General features: G+C 44.6%; 1 long non-coding RNA gene across 1 annotated transcript; it reads right to left on the bottom strand.

Annotated features, from left to right (window-relative positions):
* Positions 1-2,702: 2,702 nt before the first annotated feature.
* LOC142442670 (uncharacterized) lies at positions 2,703-9,574 on the bottom strand. Its single transcript, XR_012783451.1, has 3 exons — positions 8,897-9,574; positions 7,094-7,178; positions 2,703-5,758 (listed from the first exon to the last, which is right to left on the bottom strand). It is a non-coding gene; the product is annotated as an uncharacterized LOC142442670 (long non-coding RNA).
* Between the last annotated feature and the right edge of the window lie 668 nt (positions 9,575-10,242).

The following is a 10,242-nucleotide window of genomic DNA, read 5'->3' as shown; positions in this document are numbered from 1 at the left end:
CATAGATTGAATTAGCATGGTAAGAGAATACAGCCATGCCAGGCCTTTTCTGATTTAAGCCATGCAATGTTACCTTGTTCTATTCACACACTGCCTATTGATCCATGTACAAATTCTACATGAACACAATTGTGTTAGTCTGGGTTGGCTAGAGAAACAAATTCATAGATATTCAGATGTGTATAAGAAAGATCTTTATACATGATAGTGGGGCAAGAGGAAAGTAAAAGGAAATAGATGAAAGAAGTAGGAGGCAAAGGGCATTTATAGAACTCTAAATATAGGCATGTACATATGTAAATATATTTATATATGATGATGGAGAAATAGATCTATGTGCATATATTTATAAGTTTAGTATTAAGGTAGCAGATGGACATTAGGCCTCCACTCAAGTACTCCCTCAATACAAGAACACTTTTTTCTATTAACCTGGAACTCCATGATGCTCACCTTCCCAACACAATCACTGACGACAAAGCGGGTGCATAAGCAAATGTGGTAAAGAAAGTTGTTGGCTCCTGGCTATCAAAAGATATAGGATCTGGGATCTTAAAAGCTTGAAGGTAAAGAAGCGGTCATCTAGCTCAGATGCAACAAAAGATGTACACTGGTACAGATAAAATCTGGAAACACAGGGAATCCAGGACAGATAAAACCCTGAGGACAAAAAAATGAGAGTAGTGATTCCAGGAGGGTCAGAAGAAGGTGGAGTAGAAAGGAGGAACCAATCACGAGGATCTACATATAGCCCCCTCCCTGGGAGAGAGACAACAGGAAAGTGGGTGGAGATGTCAGACAGGGTAAGACATGACAAAATAACAATAATTTATAAATCATCAAGGGTTCATGAGGGAGGAATGGTAGGGTGGGAGGGGGAAAATGAGGAGCTGATATCAAGGGCTCAAGTAGAAAGCAAACGTTTTGAGAATGATGATGGCAACAAATGTGCTTGACACAATGGATGATGTATGTATGGATTGTGATAAGAGTTGCACGAGCCCCCAATAAAATGATTTTAAAAGAAAGAGCTTTATATACAAGAGCAATTGAACATTGAGAAAACATCCCAGCCCAGTCCAGATCAAGTCCTTAAGTCCAATATTAGCCCATATGTTCAATAACAACCTATAAATTCCTCTTCAGACTCAGGAAGCACGTGTAATGACTTCGAATGCAAGAAGATCACAAGCCAGTGGGTAGAAAGTCTTGTGGATCTAGTGATAGTAAAGATATCTCAGTACTGGTGTGGGTCTCCACATAGCTTCTCCAGCTCCAGGGCTCTGACTCCATCAGCATAGCTCCATCAGTAATGTCTCTCATTGAGTGAGCCTATGTCTCTCAGAGTAATGTCTCTCAGTGGAAGCCTGGCTTCCAGTGAGCTATTTATCTCTGTGGTGCCTCTAAATGAGGTCATCAAGCTGCAACCTGAATGACAGGCTAAACTCCATCCCTTCACTTTTAGTAGTCTCAGATTAACAACAGCTTATGCAACTACCATACCAATGAAGTGTTATGGAATTCTAAATCTTCTCAAGGCTATCCATACGTTGTTATAATCTACACGATTGAATGCTTTGACATAGTCCATAAAACACAACTAAACATCTTTCTGGTATTTTCTCCTTTCAACCAAGGTTCATATAACACAGGTAATAATATTCCCTTCTCCACACCCTCTTCTCAACCCAGCCTGACCCTCTGGCAGCTACCTGTCATTGTTCTGCGCAACCATTAGATGATCCTCAGCACAATTTTACTTGCATTTCATAGCAATGACATTGTTCTTATAGTTTAAGCATTCTGCTGGATCACCTTTCTTTGGAATGAGTATAAATGTGGATCTCTCCCAGACAGTTGGCCGAATAGCTGTAATAGATAAGTGCTTCCAATACTTCACCAGCTTGTTGAAACATTCCCATTGATATTCCATCAATTCCTGAAATCTTGATTTGGGCTAATGCTTTCAGTACAGGTTGAATTTCTTACTTCGGTACCATCGGTTCTTATCCCTATGCCACCTCCTGAATATCAACTAATGGCATGTCAACTACTTCTTTTTGGTAGCGTGACTGTGTATTCTTTCCATCTTTTTATTGATGCTTCCTAATATCATTCAAAATTTTGCCCATCAAATCTTTCAGTATTGCAACTCAAGACTTGAATTTTATCTTGAGTTCTTTCCATTTAAGGTATGCTGAGTGTGTCATCCTTTCTGATCTTCTAAATCTACGGCTGTGCATATTTTACTATATATTTCACTGTCTTCTCGAGCGGCACTTGGACATTTTCTGTTGTGCTCTTGACTTGACTTCACCATTGCATCATTGGGGGCTCAATACATAATGTTTTATAATTAAGCATCATGACTATGTTATAATGATGGAGACATTCCTAATAGGCAAGTAAAATTTAAAAGCACTGGCATGATAATGATGGTACTCGTTACAGATAAAACTTAATAAAGGAATAAAATCAACACCCAATGCACAGAGCCAGTTTGCACTATTCTATGTAATTTTTAAAAAGTCATTTTATTGGGGGCTCTTACAACTCTTATCACAAGCCATCTATCCATCCATTGTGTCAAGCACATTTGTACATTTGTTGCCATCATCATTCTCAAAACATTTTCTTTCTACTTGAGCCCTTGGTATCAGCTCCTCATTTTTCCCTCCCTTCCCCAACCTCACTCCCTCATGAACCCATCTGATACTTTATAAATTATTATTTTTTTATGTCTTACACTGTCCGATATCTCCCTTCACCCACTTTTCTGTTGTCTGTCCCTCAAGGAGGGGGTTATATGAAGATCCTTGTGATCCGTTCCCCTTTCTCCCCCACCTTCCCCTAACCCTCTTGGATTCTATGTAATTTTTAAGGAGTCCTGGTGGCATATTGGTTACGAATTGAGCTACTAACTGCAAGATCAATGGTTCAAAACCACCAGTCTATCCTCAGGAGAAAAGTAGGGCTGTTTGCCTCCCTTAAAGAGCTGTAGTCTTGGAAACACACAAGGACTGTTCTACCCTGTTCTATAGGGTCACTAGGAGTTGGCTTCTTATTTTTTAATGTAATTTTTGTTGCGGTGGAGTTAATGTAGATATCATGTCATTCCATAATTGAATCACATCAAGCAGTATTGTACAATTGCTACCACAATCAGTTTCCAAACAGTCTTTTCCTTCCTAAATTTGCCATCAGCTCCCTTTTTACCAGCCCCCAACACCACTATACCCGCCCCCCCCCCACCATGAAAGCCTTATTCTACTTGCTGTTCCTATAGGTTCATCAATCCTGGGTTTCATATACTGAAAAAAAGAAAATATATATAACAAAAATTCAAGGGGTGAGCCCCAATGACATGCACATCTGGGATAAACCCCAATATGAACACACAAAAATAAAACATTATACAAAATGTTGTAAACCCGATTAAGCCTAGTGTGCTAGTGTGCAACAAAGGGGGGACCAACTGACAAGTTTTTAACTGTTCAAGTCAGGTTTACCCTTTGGATCTTCTGTCGTCCTCGCTCCTATGCACTCTGTTTAGTGTGCGCTTTCCTCCTATGCCTCGATTATGGACAGAGGGAAATCACCAGAGGCTTATTTCCTATGTAGGTCCCACAAGTGTATTTTGGGTTTCCACTGTTACCCATGGCCTTCTGCAAGCCAGATTTGCACAGTGCGGGCTCTGCTGCCATTCCTTCCCTCCTTCAATTTCAGATTACCAGTATATGATTCACAAGCCTTTATTGATTGATGTTGGTGTGGTTTTGCTTCAAAAATGTTTTAAGAGGAAAAAGACCCAAATATTAAATCCACTTTATAGCAGCCTCTTTATTAATCCTTGAACAGGACAAAGACAAATCACTGGGACGAGGAAGGCCTCAGCAGGAGTCCATAGTGGTGTTCCAAATGATTCATGACCGTGGGGCTTAACTCTACAGAGACCACAGAAAGCAAAACAAATTGTCTCTAAGTCATCACTAGCAGCAGATCGACCGATCTTTGTCCCAGCTAGGACTTCAAAAGTAGGAAAAGGTCCATGTGAACCAGTCAGGGTGTGGTGTACCACCAACAAAACATGCAACTTCTCTAGTTCTTGGATGCTTCCTTCCTCCACTATCATGATCCCAATTCTACCTTACAAATCCAGCAAGACAAGAGCACCTACACTGGTACAGACAAGAGCTGGAAACACAGGAAATGCAGGACAGATAAACCCCCCAGGAACAGTAATGGGAGTAGCAATACCAGGAGAGGAGGGGGGAGTGGGGAGAGAAGGGGGAGAGAGTGGGGACCCATTGCCATGATGGGCACATAACACTCCACTCCCTAAGGGGGGCAAACAATAGAAACATGAGTGAATGGAGACAGGGGATGGTGTAAGATATGAAATAATAATTTATAATTTATCAAGGGTTCTCAAGGGTGAGAGGATAGGAGAGGGAAACTAGAGGAGCTGATACAAACGGCTCAAGTAGAAAGAAAATGTTTTAAAAGTGATGATGGCAACAAATGTGCTTGATACAATTGACGTATGGATTGTTATAAGAGCTGTAAGAACCCCCAGTAAAATGATTTATAACAGTAAAAATAAAACAGGAAAAAAATCCCTTTACCCTTGATCAATAGGGATGGTCTTCTAATGCAGGAAGGCAGTAAACAAGGCCATTAAGATCGGTGGCCAGGCATGAAGCTTCCCCCCACTTTGACAAGCAGTGGAGCACAGCACTTCCGGGATTGCTGGGCTGGTAAATGTTAAATTCCTGATAAACATAAACCTTGGGAGGAAGTTATGTACAGAAAATTGTTACCTGTGATCATTGTCAAACCTACTTTTTGTCACAGAGTTTGGGGTATTACTTATTTCCTGTTGTCATTGGAAAACCTGCTTTTTGTCCCCTCAGGTATCAAATCTGTTTGGTTTTCACTGGGTTTTCAAAGCAGTTTGGAGCTAGCAAGCCCCACAGTTCGCTGGAGTTTCTCAGATCTGCTTGGTCTCAGTCTCTGGCTGAATGGTGACAAGCAATCCCAGGCCCTTGTTCCCAGCAGCGTTCTCCTTTCATACCTCTTTTCTGTGAACAAATCAGAGTCATCACCAACACCATATCTCACCACCACCACCGCCCACCCCCCGCAAGGTTCGATGCACTGTTGTTTTACTGATGTGAAAATCATCTTTTTTACTAGGGATCGCTATGATATGCCGATGGGGCTGGTTTCCCAGGAACAAGAGTGGATTGCACATATGAGCCCCATATTTTCTTACTGAGCTCCTTTTATGACTAGAAGCAAACTTTTTTGAATTTGTTAATAGATGTTTTATAGGTGCAGTTTGGCCACAGATCAAAAATAGGCTAATTATCTGCTAGGATGCCAACACATATTAGATGTGCTCTCACCAACCTAGCTTCTCAGAGTGATTTCCCCTGGGCTAGATTTCTAGTTACTGCAGCCTTGTGAATAATATAAACTATTCTGTCGCTTGAAGTATGTTTACCGCTGAATTAGTAAGTCTGGAAAATACAAGGCCAGAAAAGGCAAAAAGCCTCTGCTTAGACGAGGAGGATCGGATCGGGGAGGTCAGAGGCCCAGCTGTATGCCTTGATGAGTCACCGATCATTGGTGAGTGGCTGTCGTTTCCCGGAGATGGAACTTTAAGCATCTCTGCTTCTCTCGTGAGAAAAACAAAGTTGTGAGCGTAGAGTTCTTCAGCAGCTTCCTTTCCCATTCTCCTCTTCTATTAGTCAAACTGCAAGGGAGGAAAACTGAAGTTGGAAATATTGTTATTATTATGAGATTTCACTTTCAAAGGCTGACACCATAGCACATGGATAAAAATAGTTTCATAAAATTGAATGACACATAGTAGTGGAAATACATCAAAACTAATTTCCCCAAGAATCACTTTCAAGAATACCTTCAAAATCCAATGAACTGCCCACGCAGATTCCGTCGGCTCATGCTTGACAAAGACACGGGGCCAGTTCCATGGATAAAGGACTAAATGGCATTAGTAAAATGGGATGTTGACGTGCAAACTTTCACAAAAATTCACTCAAAATGAATCATAGACCCAAATTGCAGGACAGTGGGTTTCTCTTCATATCTGGCCTTCTTGGTTGTGGTTTTTGCACTTTTACCAGGAGGATTCCCAAGGACTGAGCAGTAAAATCTGCACATATGAGAGGTGAAACCTTTGCTGAGACTGCACGGTTTATCGTATCAATAAGGGACATTACACCCCTAGGAGGATTTGTGTGGTTGTTAAGGAAACCACATAACTGTGGTCTGCAGAGGGGATTGATTGGTCAGTGAGTGACTTTTGTGGGAGCAGTCGGCTTATAAAAAGCCAATCCCACCGTGGTTGAGGGGGACCTCACTCTCCTCGTGAGGAACCTGGAGGACAGCGTGTCCTTTAGATCAGAAGTCTCTCTGGTAAGAACCTTCCAGTCTCAGGAGGCAGAGGGCAGCTCTACAATAGCTCAAGCTGGCGGCAGCAAGAGCCGGCAGTGCCATAAGATGGCAGTGCGATGGGACTGGCAGAGGGCAGCCGTGGGCTTGCTAACCCACAGAACAAGAGGACTGAGCATCGTCGGCACAAGATTTGCTGGCAAAGTGGGCACTTGTCGGTGGAGCTGTTGTGGTGTGGGGCAGTGAGTTCGTCTGGCCCTCAGTGACCCCATGCACAGCAGAATGAGCCGCTGCCCTGCCCTCGGCCAGCCTCACGAGTGTTCCTACGCTTGAGCCCACTGCTGCAGCCACTGGGTCAGTCCAGCTCCCTGCAGACCTTTCTCTTTAAGAGACCTAAAGTGAGGCTGCAGAGGCGAGGCCCGGATGCACAACCTTCCTATGGGCGTGGCAAGACAGGAGCTGAGACCTATGCTGGTTGGAGGCTGGCCCGGTGATAAACTATGTCCTTTTATGGGCTACCTCCAACTTGTTTCTGATCCTGAGTTACAGGGCTTCCGTCAGAAACCATTTTGACTATAAACACGGTGAGTTTTGGATGGCCATTGCAGTGAATGACCGAACCCAGAGAAGACGTGGGAGCCTGCTGTGGGGAGGATGCTTCAATTCCACTTACCCACGAATGTTGAAGGCCCTTCATACATCTGCTATCCAATGCGCAGTCCTGCACTTTGGGCTATACTTGATCTTCATCTCTTTCCCTGGAGCGAGAGGGTTTCTAACACCATGGAAGCAAACAAACAAAAGCGAGCCCCTCCCTGAGCAGTCTGTTCTGATTCGTGGTGACCAGATATGACAGCGTAGCCCTGCCCCTTAAAGTTGGCCCGCTTGCCACAGTGGAGGCGACCGCGTGCTCAAACAGGAGAGCAGTAGGGAGGTGAGCACCAGCCGGGCCGGGCTGGGTGAGGGTCACAAAGAGTAGGAACCAACTGCACAGCGCTGACCAACAAGAGGTTTCCAACGCTGTACATCTTTATGAAAACTGACGGCTGCTACTTTCTCCCACAGAAGGAATGAAGGGGTCACACGGACAACCTTTCAAACAGTAGACAAGGGCTTTAACTGCTGCGCCCGCGTCCATGACCATTAATGAAGTCGCTGCCATCTTCATAGAGACCCTCTAGGACAGAGTAGAACTGCTGTGAGTTTCTGCGACTGCACCTGCTACGGGAGTAGACAGCACCATCTTCCTGCCGGAGTGGCTGGTGGTTTCGAATTGTTGACGATGTGCTACACAACCTAACACGTAACGCTCTGCCCACAGGGATCCTGTGCACTCTGGGCTAGATGTGGGGCTGCTAGTCACAACGTCAGTGGTTCAAACCCACCAGCTGCTCTGAGGGCACACTCAGAGGCATTGCCATGAGGAAAATGTAAACAAAAACAATAATTAACTACTACTACTCAGTACTACTACTGAATACACTAGTATCAACGAGCCCTACTAGCACAACAGTGAGCCATTTGGCTACTATCCTATCGGTTGGAGGTTCAAGCCCACCCTCCAGCTCCAGCCCCAGCTTTGGTGGAGGCAAACCTAACAATCTGCATTAGGATTGAAGTTATCATGATTAACATTACCATTGACTAACTCCGGATCGAGGGTTTGTTTTCCAAATGCACTGGCCTCAATGGGCATAGAGAGGGCTCACAGAAAAGAGGATATGGTTGACTAGAAGAGACCTGACATCAGATATTTGAAGGATGCACTAGGGGAAGAGGCAGCAGATTTTGGCTACATGATTTCCAAAGAGCAAAAGTATGGCCAACGGCTATACAGGCATACCGGTAGCCTGCTGGGTGTCAGAGTAGAACTGTGCTCTGTAGGATTTTCCATGGCTGATTCCACAGAAGTAGATCACCAGGCTGTTTTCCCAAGGTGCCCCTGGCTGGACTTGAACCTCCAGCCTTTCAATTAGCAGCTAAGCAATGACATTTGCACAGCCCAGGGAATATCTAGGAACAGCCTCCATCCACACCGGGGTAACTCATTCTTTGAGGTGTGATGGCACAGGGGAGTCTCAGACAGATGGGACCCTAGACAATTAGTGACTGTTCATGACAGAAGAGACAAATTCTGGCTCACCTAGTTTTTGTCTGTTTTTTTTTAAATCATTTTATCAGGGGCTTGTACAACTCTTATTACAACCCATACATCCATCCATGTGTCAAGCACATTTGTTGCCATCATCATTCTCAAAACATTTGCTTTCTGATTGAGCCCTTGGTATCACCTCATTTCCCCCTCCCTCCCGTTTTTGTCTGTTTTTAACTATAAAAGTATTTCTCCAAAACTGCCTCCCCTCCCTTCCTCATATCCTCCCCTCTCTCACCAATGCCACCCCAGCCTGAGTTTCTGATATCCTGCCCCGCAATTGTTTGCAACAAACCTATTGTTGAGAAGCCCTGATCGACTTACCCACGGCCATTGCCAGGCGGAGTCTGACTCTGCTAACAGCACTAAGTCTGCTTATCTCCATCTCTGACAGCCTCGTTCTAGTCTCACGATCACATTCCTGAGCAGGATCTCCTTTGGAACACGAGGCGTGTTCCCTAGCATTAAGCAGTACTCCTACTGAACAAGTTTACCATGCTTGGAATTACCAGCTTCTGAGACAACATTTTTACATGCGGAAAACTCTTCCCATGCCTTCGAACTCAAGTGCCCAGAAGTTTCCTTAGATCCACATCCACTTTGGGTGGGAGAGGCTGTCTTGCCACATCATCCTCTCTGTTGTTGTTCTTGCTGTTAGATGTCATGAAGGCCGCTCTGACTAATGCTGAGCTGGCGTGTACAGAACAAAGCGCTCTCCTGTCCCCGCAGGTCTCCTTCTGCTTGAATCCGCAGTCAACATGCTCAGGCAGGAGTGTTCTCTTCCCTCCGTCGGAAAGCCTCAGCGCTGAAGAAATGCCACTTTCCTGTTGCTTAAGCGATGGGCTGGTGGAAAGCCAGGGCGCATTGCAGACGGGCGTTTCTGAAAGGGTTTCTCCCCTGAGACCACACAACTTTTCCAGGTCATCAGTGAAATCGAGAAAAGCAAAAACATGTGTTTGGGGGTGGGCTAGTCTTCCTGGGGAAGAGTTCTGCCATTTCACATTTTCCATAACAACTCTGAAAACAAACACTCAATATAGAAAGTGATCTCACCGGGGAAGGATGCAATCAAAAATGTGTCCTCATTTTCTCCTGCTCCCAACCCACCCAGCGGTCATCCTCTGGAATCAACACTGAAAACAGGTTTTCAGAATCTTCCAACCGTGGTTCTTCGGTCTGCCTGTCTGTCTGCCTTTCATTCTTTATTTTAAATAGAGAAAAGCAGGTATCTGCTTCATGGTTTATTGGTTATATGGGTCACAAGTTAGCTGCCTGACAACTTGCCAAGAATTACATATCATTAATAATTGTATCATCTAGACCCAGAGTCCAGGATCTTTGCCTCCCAAAGAAAAGAACAAATGAATCCCAGGAATACAATTAAGCATTCCCTGTCTCAGGACCCAGGAACCCTGGTGGTATAGTGGGTTATTTCTTGGGCGGCTAACTGCAATGTCAGCCGTTCGAAACCACCAGCCGGTCCACTGGAGGACGATGGGGCTTTTCACTCCCATAAAAAGTTAGTCTCAGAAACAAACACGCAGGGTCAGCCATTCCCTGCCCTTGAGGGTCGCTGGAGTTAGAATCGACTGATGGCAGTGAGTGAGTATTCCAGTGCCCAAATTATGAGACTGGGACCCAGGTCCTGAGGCCTCACCCCCCCCAAGGGT

This window comes from Tenrec ecaudatus, chromosome 3, assembly GCF_050624435.1.
Source record: "Tenrec ecaudatus isolate mTenEca1 chromosome 3, mTenEca1.hap1, whole genome shotgun sequence".
In the NCBI taxonomy this organism is placed as follows: domain Eukaryota; kingdom Metazoa; phylum Chordata; class Mammalia; order Afrosoricida; family Tenrecidae; genus Tenrec; species Tenrec ecaudatus.
This window is presented reverse-complemented; position numbering and strand designations above follow the sequence as displayed.